Genomic DNA, 18375 nt, shown 5'->3' on the forward strand with positions numbered 1-18375 from the left:
GCTAGGCATGATTATCATCACCACTTTACAAAGAAAGAAATTTAGATTTAGAGAAATTAAATGTCTTGTTCGATACTACACAGAAACTCAAGATTCAAGACGAGTTCTTCTGACTCTAAATCTTGTGTTCTTTCTTGTATATTATGTAATCATGAATTTACTTGTAGAAGGTATTAAATTTTCTGTAGAATCAGGATTTTAATGGAATACTTTGCAATTGAACATTTTTTAAAAGATTCTATTTATTTATTTGAGAGTGAGAGAGCATGAGCAGAGTGAGGGGCAAAGGGAGAAGCAGACTCTATGCCAATGTGGGCTTGATCTCGGGACTCCAGGATCATGATCTGAGCCGAAGGCAGATGCTTAACTGACTGAGGACACTGAGGTGTCCTGAAATAGAACACATTTTTGTCCAAAAATCAGACAACTTATAGGAAACATTTTACAGAATATGAGGAACTGTGCTATTATAAAGAATTTTGATTTGAACAATGGGAATATTCTAAACTAACATTATGAAAATGGCTGTGCTAATAAGTTGGAAGGTAAAGAAGATAAAATTCATATTTCTCTCAGTTTTGCTGATCTGCAGAAGAGATACCAACTGAAGATCAAACCTCCCAATCCTTAGGTCTCCTGCAAGAGTTACATTTTGCAACTATTATTTTTGTTTTTTGAGGCTGAGCTTTAGGGCAGAAGTTGTGTTTATAAAGAGGTCAGAAAACCACTTGTTAATGATTTGCCATGGATCTGTTTTTGTTGTTTAGGAAAAGTAGCAATATCAGTAATTTCTAAACTGGGCCTCTCAATGGTACACAGGATTGGGCCCTTCTTTGGAATCAGGGGGTCACTGAACCCTCATTTGTGAGTTGCTTTTAAGGACTCTTAATTCTAAGTCTGGCATGGGCGTTTAGGGCACCATCAAGCACTCATCCCTTGCCCCAGAGTTTCTTAAATTACCTGTCTGTAAATCTCAACGTGTAGCTGCATTCAGTTACCATGGCAACATACTTGATGTCTGTATATGTTTGAGCATATTCAGGTCACTTGAAAACCAAAAGATGTGCCTAAATACATAAATAAAGCAAATGCAAAATGGATGTTTGAGCATTATTATTTATTTATTGTTGGTTTATAGAATATAAAAGAAAAAAATCGATTGACAGCAGGCTTTACGATGTCTGCAGAGGTCTGGGCTCAGGTTTACAAGCCTGGAATGAGAGAGCAGATTTTTGATCTCTGAAATGACTAATAGTTGAATTGGCTACTGCTAGAATAAGAAAAATTCTAGTTGTCTAGAACATTTTGAGTTTATCAGACTTCTGATGACATATGTTCAATAAACCAAAGGCAGAAGCATGAACAGGCTGAGGTCTGTGAGCCTGAGGCTTTGGAGACCATAAGACAAGGTCTCTATTTCTGCCATGAAACTTGATAATGGAGCATTATGTAATGAATGTCTTATGAGGGCACTTGGGTATGGGTGTGCAGGGGGCACGTGCATCTAGATCTGCAGTCACTGCGGATATTGAGAGGAAAGTCACATCTAAAATATACCTTTACACACATGAACATTTTTTTATCCCTCTAGGAGTATCCTTACTTTCTTTTTAATCAAGAGATAATTTACATACAGTGAAATGCACATGTGATAAATGTAGTTCAGTGATTTCTGATAAATGCATCTACTCATGAACACATCACTTCAAACAAAATATAGAACATTTCTATTGTTCTAGAAAATTCACTTGTGCCCCTTTCCAGTAAGTATTCCTCTTCCAGTTTTGCCTGTTCTAGAATTTCAAAGAAATAAAATCATACAGAGTTTATTCTTTAGATATGGCTTCTTTATCTCAGCAGAAAATTTGAGATTCATCTGTGTTTTTCTGTGTATACTTAGCTGCTGAATAGCATTTCATTGTATGGATATATGAAAATTTGATTATTTATTCTTCTGTTGAAGGACGTTAGAGCTGTTTTTTTTAAGATTTTATTTATTCATTTGACAGAAAGAGAGAGAGAGAGAACACATAAGCAAGGGGAGCAGCAGAGGGAGAGGGAGAAGCAGGCTCTCCATCGATCAGGTAGCCTAATGCAGGCTCCATCCCAGGACCCTAAGATCATGACCTGAGCTGAAGGTAGACACCCAACTGACTGAGCCACCCAGGCACCCCCATCTGGGTTGTTTAAAATTTGGGACCAACAATAATCAAGTTGCTGGGAAGCATTTATGTTCCAATATTTGTGTGGGAATGTGCTTTTGTTTCTTCTTTCATTCAAGTGACATTGTCAGGCCATAGCAGGTTTTTTTTTTTTTTTTTTAAGATTTTATTTATTTATTCATGAGAGACACAGAGAGAAGGCAAAGACGTAAGCAGAGGGAGAAGCAAGCAGGCTCCTTGCAGGGAGCCGAATGAGGGACTTGATCCCAGAACTCCGGATCACGCCCTGAGCTGAAGGCAGATGCTCAACCGCTGAACCACCCAGGAGTCCTGCCATAGCAGTTTCATAGCATAAACATATATGTTTAACTTTATAAGGTACCGCCAAAATAAGTTTTGTGAGTTTTCCAAAATGATTCTATCATTTTAGACTATCAACAGCAATATTTAAGAGTTCTGAATGCTTCATACCCTCATCAATATGACATGTCATTCTTTTTAAATTTGCCACAGTAATGAGTGTCCAGTGATGTCTTTGTGCTTTTCATTTGGATTTTTCTGATGACTAATAGTATTGAACACTTTTTTGTATGCTTATTTGTCATTTGTATGTTTTCCTTTATTAGTTGTCTCAGTCTTTTCTCAATTTTTATTGGTTTGCTTGCCTATTTTTATAGCATTATAGGAGTTCTTTATATATTCTGCACACAGAGCCCTTCTTCAGATAGGTAAGTTCTTTCAGTCTGTATTCTTTCAGTCTGTGCTTCCTCTATTCATTTCCTTGACAATGTCTTTTGATGATCAGATTTTTTAGTTTTGAGAAAGTCCAATTTATTGATTTTTAAATTCGGTTGCTGATTTCTGTGTGCTACTTAAGCAATCTTTGCTGTCCCCCAACTTCTGAAGACATTCTCTCATGTTGTTTTCCAGAATATTAACTCCAATAGAATTTCTATTTGTCCTAATATTGTAGCCTTTAGCTATCCATTTGATAGCTAAGCATTTGATATATGACTAGTGTGTGACCGAGAAATCAAATTTTAACTTAAATTTTATTTTGATCAATTTAAATTAGATTTTGCATGGCACATGTGTTTAGTAGCATCATGTTGGATGACATAGTTCTAAAGGCTTTATAGTTTTAACTTCTACATTTATATCTACACTCCATCACAAATTATTAAATTATTAACTTCATTATTTGAAATTGTGGTAGAAATTCATTTTTCTCTTCATTTGTTTATCCAGTTGTTCCAGTACCATTAAATTGTGTTATCAAAAACAATTAGCTGACTCTATGTTAGTCTATTTCTGGACACGATTCTGTTCCATTGATTTATTTGTCTCTTTATATTCAAATAAAACACTGACTTAATTTCTGTAAGTTTGTCTTACAATCAGTGTAACTGCATCAAATTATTGTTTAAGGTTGTTTTGGCTTTTCTAGTCTGTTGCAATTTTATATAACTTTTAGAATTTCTTTAGTTTTATAAAAAACGTGGTTTTTTTTAAAATTTTGATTGGGAAGTCTTCATCCATAGACACTAATTTAAAAAAACATCTAAGAAGCCGCTTTTTATAGCCTCCATTTCAATTGCTCAGTTCATCATTTTATAATCAAGGAGGTATTAAGTAAAATTCTCAAGGCCTTGGCAGGGCTAGGATTTTAACCTAGATTTATCTGATTCCTCAACTTGTACTTTTCATCACAATTTCTCTTGTCCACTTATAAAGAGATAATTTATTGCAAGTGATCAATTTTCTCAGAAGAATAATTTCTTTTTTTTTTTTTTAATTTTTTATTTATTTAATGATAGTCACAGAGAGAGAGAGAGAGGCAGAGACACAGGCGGAGGGAGAAGCAGGCTCCATGCACCGGGAGCCCGATGTGGGATTCGATCCCGGGTCTCCAGGATCGTGCCCTGGGCCAAAGGCAGGCGCCAAACCGCTGCGCCACCCAGGGATCCCTCAGAAGAATAATTTCAAGGGAGATTATATATATGTATATAAACAAATGTATGTAAATATATCAAAATATCAGTTATTATTATTCTTGCCATGTCTATAATTTTATCCCACATTCCATATAGTGGCATAATTTAAAATCCTACTGTATAGGCAGTATCTTTTTTACACAGAAACAATTTGAGCTATACTCATGGCCTTTTATTTTCTCCTCCTATACCTACTTGCCACAGTACATAACTACTTTCACTTTCACCCTCTTCTTTCCTGAATCGATGAATGGATTATCTCTCCTGCCTCATTCCTACTCACTTCAACAGAATACACACACACAAAAACTAGATTTCATCAACATTTGAAACTTTTTCTTTTAAATATACACTGTAAAGAATGTAAAAAGGCAAACTGCACAGTGGAAAAAATATTTGTAAAGTATATATAGAACACAGACTTATATCTAGAATATGCAAAGAACACTTAACTGCTCATTAATATAGGAAAAACATTCCGATAAACAAAAGATTTGGGGGATCCCTGGGTGGCTCAGCAGTTTGGTGCCTGCCTTTGGTTCAGGGTGTGACCCTGGAGTCCTGGGATTGGGTCCCGCATTAGGCTCCCTGTGTGGAGCCTGCTTCTCTTTCCCTCCTCTCTCTCTCTCTCTCTCTAGCTCTCTGTCTCGTGTGAATAAATAAAATGTAAAACAAACAACAACAACAAAAAACAAAACAAAGAACAAATGATTTGATAGATAAAGAGAAAAAAGATTTGAACACTTTCCAATAGAATATATATATGATAAATGTGGTATACATAACATATATATTCTATGGTGTGTATGCATATATGTATATAAATTCTATGATATATATAAAATAAGCATTTAAAATGCTCAACAAATATAGTCATTTGGGAAATGCAAATTAAAACCTTGAGAAAATCTACTACACATGATTAAAATATCTAAAATTAGAAACATTGACTATCGCAAGTGTTGAAGAGGATGTGGAACAGCTGGAACTCTCATACATATAAAATGACACCACCACCCTGGAAAACAGGCTAGCAATTTCTCAGAAAGTCAAGCATTTACTAAACCATTCCACTCCCAAGAGAAATTCATATACTTGTTCATCAAAGACTTGTATGTGACTATTCAGAACAGCTTTATTAGTATTAGACAAAAAAATGGAAACAATCCCAAAGTCCATCAATATGTAAATAAACACATGATGGTATATCATACATTACACACTAGTGATTTCATGACCTAAAACTTAGAAAAAACCCAGACAAACAGACTTATATGACTTGGTCAAAACAAAACCGAAGGTGACAGCTTAAGTTTGGGATATTTCTCCTGCAACTGGCCTGATATGCTCCTACAGCCTGGCAAACTCTTTATGCTCTGAGATGCTGCTTTGGCATCTCCCTTTGGCAATGTTCCCACTCTTGGATTCCATAACAAAGATTATTACTGTCTGCTTTGAATTACTATTTTAGAGCCCATTTATTTTATTGAGTGACTGACAGTTTTGTAACAAAGACTGTATCTTATTTGTTTTTGCCTTCATTTGTCTAAGGAGACTAAATAGATAAATAAAGGTGTGAACACTTATAGAAAATATACTCCAATTGTTTTAGAGGTGAGTGTGTAGCTTTGTATAACTGTGATGCTCCTTTTGGCCTGCTTAGATGCATTAAGTTTGGCTCAAATTTTGCAGGAAAGCCATGGGTTGAACTTTAAACAAAATATATTCTAGAGTCTAAGAGATTGTTTCCTTGAAACAGGACATCTTGTGAAGGTCAGAGTAATAAAGAATTCTGAAACACAAGAGTGGCCTTGCATACAATCCAGGGGTGATAAATGTCATTAAAAAGCCAACTTGTTCTTACAGCCTGACCCTGTGGGCCATGTCTTATCAATATCCTAGGGCTCTGGTTCTTTTCCAATGGTACGATGGGTAACTGCTAACATTTGGCTTTATAATTTGATTTCTAACCTATTGAGTCACAGATTGTTTTGAGAGTCTGATGAAAACCAGGGAGCTTCTTTTTAGCAGAAGATTCTTCTAGGTATGCCTACAATTTTATACATCTTATTGGGCTTTGTTTTCTACAGACCATCATGATAAGAACTCTGCATCATGATAAGAACTCTGCATCAATTATTCCTCTAGGTAGCTCCTCAAATATTAACAGGATAATACCTCATTGGGATAATCAGGAACATTTAGAAGAATTTATTAACAAAGTGTATTGTATTGCAGTGACTGTTGTAACAAATTACCACAAACGTGGTGCTTTGAAACAAGAGGAGTTTGTTCTCATAGTTTTCAAGGTCAGAAGTCCAATTCAGTATCTTTAGACTGAAATCAGGGTGTTGGCAAAACTACTTTCTGGGAGCTTTAGGGGAGAATTTATTCCTTGCCTTTTCAAAGGTGGCTGCTGGCATTCCTTGGCTTGTGGCTGTATCACTCTTCATGGTCACATTGCCTACTTTTATTCTGTCTGTTATAAGGACATGTTTGAAAGCATGGAGACCCATCTGGATAATCCAGGATAATCTTTCCATCTCAAGATCCTTCTCTTAATCACATTTGCAGGCACCTTTTCCTTATAATACTTATAGGTTTCAGGGATATCTTAGGTAGGCATTATTCAGCCTACTATACAAAGGAACTATTTAAAAAAATAGGCAAGGTCTAGTAGGAGAACCACAGTAGTCCAGAAACCATTGGTAAGGAGTAGAGGCTCTGCTTCAATCCTTAGGCCTGAAGAGGAAACAGGAAATGTGATCCTGGGACCTGGAAGGACAGAGTCATGAAAAGAAGTTCCTTGAGAGGAACAAAGGGCTCCCTCTCTCCCCCTTCCCCATCATGATTTAAGGAACGCCAGCTTGAGACAAATTTGAAAGGAAAAGGTCAGGGTAGTCACATCCTGATAATGCTCTACCTTGTCTCCTATCTGGTTTCTCATCAGCTTAAGCCAATTGGAAACCAGTAGGTGCAGGTACACATTATTGAATCTACACAGGTTAAGCTCTCACAGAAGAGAGCAGGGTAGAGAAGTGTGGAGAGTAGATCTAGAAGCACAAAGGAAGATACTCATCACTTAGTAATTGGCTCAAAGGGGAGCGTCATCTGTGAACAATTTTCAGGCAATTTTTTTCCTTACAGAAGCATCATTTTTGAGCATCGGAACACTTGAAGAACCAATTATTCCTCTAGGTAGCTCCTCAAATACTTGCCTTTGCTAGTAAGACAATCTGGAGTTCTGTGAAAGCAGGGACTTTGCCTATTTTGTTTACTGATCCTGACCTAGTTTTTAATCTATAAATCCATATATTGTCTATTTGTTGAATAAATGGAGAAGAAATATAGTGTACAAATACCTCATGGTCACCCTCCGTATTGCTCCATACTTCCTAACAGGTGTTTGTTTTCTCCTCCTGCACCCTTTGGCCCAATACAGCTGCAGTTGCTCCATGAGACTTTGCTGCTCTACCCTCCAAAGGAGATAGTCCTTTGGTACTGACACAGTTTCCCTCTACACTCATATTCCTCTTGTGGGCCTGGTTCTTTTTTTTTTTATTATTAAAAATATTTATTTATTTATTTATTTATTTATTTATTTATTTATTCATGAGAGACAGAGAGAGAGAGAGAGAGAGGCAGAGGGAGAAGCAGGCTCCATGCAGGGAGCCTGACGCGAAACTAGATCTTGGAACCCCAGGATCATGCCCTGGGCCGAAGGCAGATGCTAAACTGCTGAGCCGCCCAGAGATCCCGGGCCTGGTTCTTTTAGCTCCATTGAGCACAACTCCTTAATTCAGGTAGATTCAGGTGCTTTTAGAAGTGATTTCATTAAGTAAAATCTTTGAAGGAAACAGAAAGAAGGCAACTTTATTTATAGGGCTTTGTGTGACTATCATCCTCTTGGAATCCTACAAGGAACAAATATGGGAATTGGATTTGGTTAGCTTATCAGCAGAATCCTGGGGAGGGGGATTCCTGTGGTCCCACAGTGTGGAAAGGGACATAGGAAAGGAGCTGCCTCTGAAGGTGTGGTGTTACAGAAGCTCACGAGACAGAATCAGCGGGGCACTTGTCTACTGGCAGTCGGGAGCTCCCGAAGGCAATTGTGGGGCTGACAGAAAGCTCAGAGGCCACTGGGTCTCTGTGATGCTGCCAAATGTCCTCAGGTATCTGGGACCATTAGAGCTCAGTGGCTTCCATATCACACATTTTGATTTCCAAGGGGTTGCAGACTCTGAGGTGGAAGATGGGGAACCCCTTCTGGTAAGCTGCATTGCCATCACCATCAAGATAAAGATCTTCAGACTATTGAAGACTTTGTGACAGAGCCTCTTTCTAACTGCCTGGCCTCCTCCAGTCTATCATCTCCCTTGCTTGTAATGTACTCCTCAAAATAAGGCCAATTGTTTTATGTCATTCAGCATCTGTGTATTAATGTTGCCTAACCCTTCTGCCTCAGATGGGGTAGCTGTCTATTTAACTGGGATGATGATATAACATCCAAGACATTTGGGCAAACACATCTTATTTCTTGACCTAAATTGACTAATAAACTTCCATTTTTATATATTAGGGAGTAGTGTATTGCAACAGACCCACACATCCCTAATGACACCTAACACTGAAACTCCTAACACTGAAACTTACCCCATTCTTAAACATAATCCATCTTTCTGAGGATTATCACCTCTCATAAATTTTAATATCATCCACAACCTAACATGGTACCTATCCTTATTTCTGACCCTCACCTAAATCCCAATCTCAACCTGTTCCTCAGTAAGTAAATGAATTAAGGCAGAAATGAGTGAACTGATCGTCAAGCCTAAAATTCTACATGGATGGTGACCATCATTCCAGAGGGGCCTCTTAGCTGGGCTCATATGTGTAGATTTTGGCCACAAGTTTTTGAAGGACAAAAGGAGGGACTTAGTATTCAATGCAATGATTTCCAGATTTAAAAGAATGTTTTTCTCCAAGAAGGCCAAAGAAGGGTCAGGGCAGCAATACATTCCTTAAACAGAAAAGTAGTCTTGTAGACAAATCCAGGATGATAAATGCCACTCAGAGGTTAACTTCATTACTCTTCCAGTCTGACCTTGACATCTTTTCCTGCCCAGTATTGCCCTTGATTCAAGAGGACTTGTTTTTCCCACTTGGTGTTTGGCATACAAAATACATGCATAAATTGCTAAACTAGAAGCTAAATTCCAGTATTCTAGGGCTTTTTGAATTTGGTAATTGTTTTTTAAAATCTGAGGAAAGTCACTTTCTCCCCAGAAAAAATGCACATAAATAGACATACACACAATTTTGCCTACCATTTCAAGGATTTTAGTGATCCAAGGACCTCATATTTAGAAGCCATGAATTAGAGATATTATCTCCTTAGGTAACCAGCCCCAGAGAGTCTATTAATAGAACATTCTCCAGGCCAGTTCTTCTTGTTCTGAAAATGTCAGTCCTGGGCTTGCTTTCATTCGCTGAATGTTCTTAGTCTCTTATATCTGTGGTCACCTAGGCACCAGGTCTACTAGATAATCTATAGCAGAAACATCATGAACAATTTAGACCACACTTCTTTGAGGCTCTCCACTAGGCTTAGCTCTGCAGAGGGACATTAGATTTGCTTTCCAGAAACAGATGTTGCATGGGTGAGATAAATAAATCAGTAGGTGGCCAGATTCTTGCAGCTGCTAAGCACCTCATATCCATGTGGACTTGTAGGCTGCTTTCTGTCCTCATATACAGATATACACCCACTACGAGGTGCTCATACTTGAACAAGAATACTTTAGATTCATTTATGCTGTGTCATGCATTCTACCAGAATAAAGTAGTAGTTACACTTATGTTATGGCTTAGAAAACTGAAGTATTGATCATACAGCAAATTTCCCAAAACTGCACCACAAATTTATGATAGCTAAGATTAAGACTCTGCTTCCTGGCATCTCAGAATCATTACCTTTTACTAGTGGTCCTAGCTGTGATCTGGGCCTCTGGTCCTTGACCGCCCAGCCCACCTCAGTCCCCAAGGGCACCACTATTCCTCACCATCATGTAGTCTGAGAGAGAACATCTCAGCAATGCTCCCTCTAGCCCCACCTCATGAGTCTGGTTCCTTTACTACCATTGGGCAGTTGCTCAAGTAAACAAGTTTCAAACTCCATTAGTTTTCTTGCATAATTACAATATTTTCCCTTTCCTTGGAGCTTAGGAGCAGAGCTATACTCCTCAGCTTGTACCTTAGAGCGTGCCTCATCACTGCTGGCCTCTGCAGCTCCACATCTACTTTCATGCCCTCATCTTTCCTCCTAGGAAACTATTCTATTTAGTACACATCTATTTTTTTGTTTGTTTATATGTGTTTTATAAAATGTGTACTGTTTTGTGCATTTGTTTTTAATGTATATGAGTAGTACCGTGTTATTATTGGGCTAAGTTAAAGTAATTTAGTGGCAATGACAGATAACCTCCCAAATTTTAGTGACTGAACACCATAAAATTTCTTGTTCACACAAGGGTATAATGGAGATGTTGTTTATTGGGTGGTTCTCCTCCAAGTAATGATTCAGGAATCCAGCTTCCTTCCTTCTTACAACTCAACCATCTAGAACAGGCTCCCAATGTTATGTGGAGGGCTGCGTCATTTGAGACAGCTAGAAAGGGAAAAGAGCATGAAGGATCACCAAGTGTAGATATATTGTCTGAAATCAACCTGCTTTCCCCCAGAGTTTCAGGTACAAGTGCTCATGAAGGACTTTCACTCATGACTTTCACTTTCACTCATGACTTGTCTTTAAACATTAATTCATTCAACAAATATTGCTCTGCACTCATCTCTTAGCCAAGTCCTGTACGAAGTTCCTTTGAGGAGAAAAAGGACGTATGTGGCAACTGTACATATAAAAAAGCAAAAGCAAAGCAAAGGAAAACAAAAAGCAGCAAAACAACAAACCAAAACAACAAAATCATGGTTTAATGAAGATGTCACAAAAATGCTGCCTAACCTTAAAAGAGGGTATGACTAATTTTGATGAGTCAGAGAAAGGTTGATATTTATCATATTTAATTGAGGAGGAAGGAGGGAAGGACATTGCAGAAATAAAGAATAATGCTTCCAAAAGCTGGAAAAAGCAGAGCAAGTAATTGGGCGTGGCTACAGAATTTGGGGGCAGCCGGCAAATGTTCAGGACCTTAATGCCAGGTTAGCAGTCTGGACTTTATTCAGACTGGAATCACATTCAGGCTTTAGAAACACCATAAAGGTTCAAGTACAGTTTTCCAATTGAGTTGAACTTTTTATATTGCAATTTCCTCATTTGTAAAATTCCTTTGATGGTAATTCCTGATTTCCATCTGGCAGTCTCATTGTGAAGCTCAAATAAAAGGACATAACGTTTTCTTGTACAGTTTAAAGTTGTTTACAGCCAAGAATTTTGATTATAGTTTGTATCCCTCATTGGGAAATATGCTACCCAGGTGAGCCTTTGACTACTCTTAGAAAATCTTACATATTTTATTAATCTTTATCATATTACATTTTCATATCTTTTTTCTCTTAGCTCTATAACTCCCATATTCTGCAGCATGAGACAGCAGATATAGTGTGTATCAATATATGTCTTCATTTGTTAAGTACCTTTTAAAATAATTGATAGGGGCCCTACCGATAGATAAACATAGTCTTTGGGACTTGGTGATTAGTAAAACAAAAATAAAGAAAAAAATAATTCTGCTAATTGAGAGGATACCTTAACAATAGGAACTCAGTGGTTATGTCATGGGTTTGAGCCAGAGCACACAGGACCTCCATCTTCACAAGATTTGTCAGGGCCAGCAGAGGATCTCGGAAAGACCACAAGGTAGAAATGAAGAAATATATGGATAAAAAGTAGAGGGTTGGGAAGATGGGATACAGGCAGAAAAGAGATCCCAGCTGCTTTGAGGATTACAGAGGTCAGAGGGTACATTTTATAGTCTTACTTCCTACAAGAGTCATTCAGGGGGCTACAGGCAAGCCCTGGAAAGCTTGGTGAGCATTATGAAGTCCTGACTCTGGGGAGCATAAAACTGTCAGGCGTGGACCACAGGGAAACAATGCTGGGTCTGGCCCTTGGAAAAGGTCCATGATGGGAACAGGAAAGGGGCCCAGATGCTAGAGTGAGCATGAAGCTAGAGCAGTCCTAGCAGACCCTGTGGTGGGAACAGTTGTCCATTCAGACCAAACACGATGGTCACAGAACTAGAAGCAGCTCCAAGTCTGTTGGGGTGTACAGCCTTCTTGGTTGTAAGGTTGGTGCTTAGTTTCCAAGCCTCCTGGCAACCACTCCATATTTAGTGCTCAGAAGATGAAGATTTTATGAGAAATTGAAGTCATCTATGGGAATCAGTTCACAAAGTCCACATAAGCCTCACGGTGAGGCACTGAGGCTCACTGAACCAAGCCGGTATGGACTATGAGATTGAACTTTGACGTTGGGCTGCTCACTTCGTCTCTTCACAATTTGTGAGTGGCACTTAAATATTATTTTCTCAATTAGATTGTCTACACCCAGTGTCCCAATTCTGTCTCATTCACTTAGTAACTAACTCATTACCATCTGGCTTCTATTTTAGCAACTGGGTTCGAACTTTACTTTCCCTTCAGCTTCCAAATTGTGAATATTTTTCTGGATATTCTGTCCCAGTTGACATTGCCAATCACCTTCCTTGTATCTTCCTTGACCTTCTGTAAGTTTTCTTTCCTCCACTTTTCCCCTTCGATCTTGGGAAGGTTCTTCCATCAAACAATGCACTGTCTTGGGTGATTGCCTAAGTCCTTGAGACTTAACTATCATCTACCTACTGACAGCTTTCAAGTTGGCCTAAAGTTTCTAAAGACCCTCATATCTGTGTATTTATAGGCCGCCTGGATGCCTATAATGTAATGATTACTACCAAAAACAGCATTCTGCTCTCTAAGCTGTTTTCCTACAAAAGTTTTACCTCATTGACAATATTATAACCACCTAGTTACCCATGTTATGGGCATGTTGGCCAGGTATCTCAAATTCCTTACCTTTTTTTCACTTCTCCAGTTCAACATACAGTCAAGCCCTACTGAATTTAAATCCTAAATAGTTTGTGACTTTGTTTCTTCCTATACATCATTTTTAACACTTCCCCAATTGAATGACAGTCTATCTTTTGAGTCCAAGCTTTAGCCATTATGCTATGCTGTGTTCTCAAAGTTCATTTTGTAAAATTAAAGATACACACACAGAGCATGTTATATGTTATTCAAGGTTAAAATACATCTTTCTAGCTGTATGAGACATGGAAATACGTATACTGAATTTATGATAATGGTTGACTACAAATGGGGAGCAGTACTTAGGATCACACAATAAGTGGGACTTTGAATGTATTTATTGTTTTGTTCTATTAAAAAGAAACTTGAACCCATATGGCAAAAACAATTGTCAGTTGTACATAGTGCAACTTAAGTAGTGCTTGCTTAAGTTTTCATTAAATAGTTGTAGTTCTGAAATTTCTGTAAAAATATTAGCTTTTAAGTAGGTTGTGGAACAAGTGAATGGAGTATGATGGTGGTGATTTTGTTAAAAATTCTATAAAGTACAAAAAATACACAGTAATATGTTAGTGGTGTGTTATTTTTGGATGGTAGTATTTTACAGGTAGGTATTTTTTCCCTTTATGCCTTGAATAATAATAATTACAAAATTAGATAAAATTATTTTAAAAATAGTGATTATATTTCCACAAAACATGTAAGTAGTAAATCCAGGAAGTCTAACGAGAATATACAATCTTAAATGCAGCCTTTTACCATCTCCTTAACAAAAGGCTTCTGAATCTTTTCTGTCTTCATTCCCACAACCTTTTCCCTAGTTCAGACTTTAATAACCTCTCTCCTGAAGAGTAGCAATAGCCGTGTAACCAGCTTCCCCATTTCTACTTCATTCTCTCTAATCGACTCTGCACACACTTGCTAAGTTGTCTTTCTGAAGAGCCAGTCTCTCTGTGCCACTTCACTTCCAATAATCTTTAAGAGAAGTTTCAAATTTATCAGAAGGTATGTGAGCACCTCCTTCGTCTTATTTTTGTGTTAAGCTCTCGCCTTCTATCTCTTGCAACCTTTCCACCTAGACTCTTTTCTCCAGACTTAGCAGTTCTCCTGGAGAACAATGGTATGAGAGGATTGCTGCCTCTCCTTTTAATGTACTTGTTTCCTTCCCCAGCCTCCACCCAACGCCCCACCCCTTCAGCCTGGCCAACTCCTGGTCATCTTTTATAGATTAGTTCTTTTATGGAAAGCATTTACTGAGCAGGCTCGGTCATTCTTAGCTAAGATAGTGGCAACACTTCTGTTATCCTGCTGCCCCTATCCACACTCCTATGCTTATCCCTCTGGGATTAATTATTGATTTTTTTCTGTCTCTTTGACCTATCCTAGTACTTGAGTGTCTAATGGTGAGGTCATATTTAGCATTTTTTTGAACGAATGATTATGTTTTGCTTTCTGCTACCCTCCTTAGCCTGGACAGAGAAGAAGACAGCCCTCTGAACCGTAGGTCCAGGGATACTGGGCAAACTTGCTGGGAAGACCTTCCTGAATAGAGAAAGCCAGCTTTGGATGACTCAGCTTCTGACTGCTCAGACCCTTCTGACTTCTCCAGTACATGAGAGAAGTGACCTACATTCAGAATCACTTTATAATTCAAGAATTAAACTCAAATGTGTAATAGGAAAAGAAATTATCTCAGCATAGGGAAACATCAGTTTTCAGAAAACCAAGATAACAAAAATGAAGGATCGAAGAAGCAAGAACTGCTGACAACAACAGCAGAGAAAGTAGGACAGTTTAGACAAAGTTTCTTGGAGGGAAAGGACATTCAGTGAATCTGGAATTTTCTATCTTTCCCACATAGCTCTTTATATGAAAATGACACTTTTGACTATCACAGAATGGTCCCTAGTGACCAGTAATCAATAGTCCAGTCACCACCATGGACACCAAACCCGAGGTTGGGAGAGGCAAGGGTCCCCAGCAAATATCCAGGAGCTGAATACATTTTAAGTTTTAGTCTCAGGTTATTGTTGCATTCATTCAGACTTTCCTCCTTCAAGAAGCATTTGTTTTAAACCTCACTCTTTGTCAAATCTCAGGCTAGGCTTTAGAGATTTAAGTACAATCATGTGTCAGTCTCTGCCACAGAGTTTACTTTTCCCAACTTTTTAAAGTATCGCAAAAAAAGCACATAACACAGCATTCACCCTTCCAACAATTTCCAAGAATTGAGTACAGTACAATATTGTGGACCATATGCACATTGTGTAAGAGATGCCCAGAAACCACCCACCTCTACTACCATGCTGCGTGATTGAAACTCTACACCCACCCAACAAAAATTCCCCAACTGCCCTACCCCTGGTCTCTTGCACACCATTCTACTTTCTGTTTGATTATTTTAGATACCTTGTATAAGTGGTATCATGCAGTACTTGTCCTTCTGTAACTGGCCTGTTTCACTTAGCATAGTATCTTCCAGGTTCGTCCATGTTGTAGCATATGACAGGACTTCTTTTTTTTTTTAAGGCCGAATAATACTGCATCTCATATGTGTGTGTGTGTGTGTGTGTGTGTGTATTGTGTATATATATAAACATTTTATGTGTGTGTATATATATAAACATTTTATGTATTTTATATACAAAATTTTATATATATATAAAATGTTTCCATCCATTGATGGATATTTAAATTTTTCTACCTCTTGCTTATTGTGAATAATGCTATAATGAACATAGCTATGCAACTATCTCTTTGAGATCTTGTTTTCAATTCTTTTGAATATATACCCTAATGTGAGAATGATAGATCATATAGAAATTCTATTTTTAATATTTTGAGGGAGTTCCATACTATTTGCTATAGTGAATGAACCATTTTACATTCCTACCAAAACACATAATTTCTCTATGTCCTCTTCAACCACCAGCACTTCCTTTTTTTTTTTTTTTTTGATAATAACCATTCTGGAAGGTAAGAAATGTCTCATTTTTGATTTGCATTTTTTCTAATTATTTGTGATGTCGAGCATATTTTTACATGCTAGTGATGGCCATTTGTATATCTCCTTGGAAAAGTATCCTTTGCATATGAGAAGTATTTCAATTTTATATACACAAGTAGTTTTTTTTTTACCACAACTCTATAAGGTAGGTGCTTTTATTATTCCTGTTTTTTTGGGTAAAGAAACTGAGGCACAAATAAGTTAAGTAATACATTCTTTTAACATTACAACAACCCTATGATAATAGTTACCTATTGACAGTAACTAAGGCAGGTATTGTTACCACAATTAAAGTTAAAGAAACCAAGCCAAAGAGTCCTTAAATGACTTGCCTATAGCCATGGCGCATAAATCCCCCTTCCATGGTATTGTAATCAATAGTGGATAGAATCTAAAACTTTCTAGTACTTTCACTTTGTATAGATCCTTCTTCTGAAGACCTTTTTAGGCACAGATATCTCTGCAGAAAAGACAAAGATTACACTGAGCATTAGCAAAGTAAGCACACTACTGATCTATTGATTTATATAGAAAGATATATATGTACATTCTTCATGAAACAAAAGAGGACTTGAACTGATATACTAAGACTTTGTGTCAGCTTCAAGATCCCCCAGGCCATAATACCCATGCTTGTGGACAACTTTTGCTGTGGCTGTCTTCTCTATAGGAAGGGATCTAAGAGCATATTCATGGCTACCCCAGCTCCTGGGCAAAACTTCTGGATGATGAAATCTAATCCTGTTGTGGGCACGAGGCAGGAATCTAGACTTAGATTAAACAGATTCCTGACAGGGACTAATGTGAAGATTCAAGCAATATTCCAAAGGAAATGGTCCAGGGTTGTACTCTTTGATTTAGTATGGTAGGTTGGGTTTAATCACAGAAGCAAGACCTAGTGAAATGTGAGCACAAAGCTGGAGCAGTTCAGCAGCCATATGATCTTTATATTCTGCTATTGCTCTGGGGTTCTTTACATTCTCCATAATGGTGATGAGCTGGTCCTACAGGAGTCCTAAATGGCCTCAGATGGGGCAATCAAAGGGCCTCTCCGCCCCCCCCCCCCCCCCCCCCCCCCCCCCCGGAGCCAGGGACAATGGTATTAACTCTACCCAGTAGTTTAGGGGCTGCAAGGGAATGTTTTGGGAGTTTAGTTGTCAGGAGTCAGGTTTTCAAATGAAGGGTATTGGTTCAAAACCTGGAGAGTTCTTCTCATAAAATCTGGAATTGGCGCCTGTATATGGAGGGCAGAAAGAGACTGAAGAAAGAGTCAAGCTATTCCAGATTTGTAGACAGCAGTTTTAATAGGCGAAGGAACTTGCATACAAGGCTTGTCTTTGGTGGCCACAAGATGAGTAGATCTCAGTACCCATCCAGCAAAATCTTAAGAGTTTATATAGAGGCCTCAATGGGTGGGGTTGAGTCATATATCTAATCCAGATGGTCTCAATAACACATTACTCTCTTAAGGCTTGCTTCTAGTGCTGAAACAGTGGGCAGATCATACATGCCAAGAACAAAGAGCCTCTGATTGCCAGGGGTCTAGCTCACAGGTCAACTGGTGGTCACATCCTTTCAGTGACTTCCTTGAAAGAGATAATAAGTGAGAATAGTTAGGTTGCATATGAACAAAGAAGTAAACATTCACTGGTGCCTTATTCATTTTTAAGATCTGACTCTCAGCTGCTCTCTGACCATTTAGTTCTTGATTATTTTGAGCCTCATCTCTATGTGCTATGGTGAGCCTGGGGGACCACAGGCTGCATCTGGCATTTCTTTATATCTCATCCACCACTCAGAATAGAACTTTGTTTTTCATTGTTCAAACATGATGTTTTTTATTTCATTTTTGATCTCCCTTTCCATGTAGTGCCAATACAAGGGCTATTTACAACTTAATAGGATGTTTTCCCTTTGGACATGAAGAGATTGGTTAATTGAGCTGTTGCGTGTCTCTCTTAATCTCCTTGATCTGTAATATTTGGTGTAGAATTATATATACCTTTCCAAAGAAGAGTCTCTATTCCCTGTCTTGATTTCCCTACCTCCCACTTACGTTTTATTCTTCAGCCTTTGGTTGCCATCCAGCCACTCCACTGAAACTGTCCTAAGGTTATCAGTGACCAAGTAA

This window comes from Vulpes lagopus, chromosome 9 (genome assembly GCF_018345385.1).
Source record: "Vulpes lagopus strain Blue_001 chromosome 9, ASM1834538v1, whole genome shotgun sequence".
Classification (NCBI taxonomy): Eukaryota; Metazoa; Chordata; class Mammalia; order Carnivora; family Canidae; genus Vulpes; species Vulpes lagopus.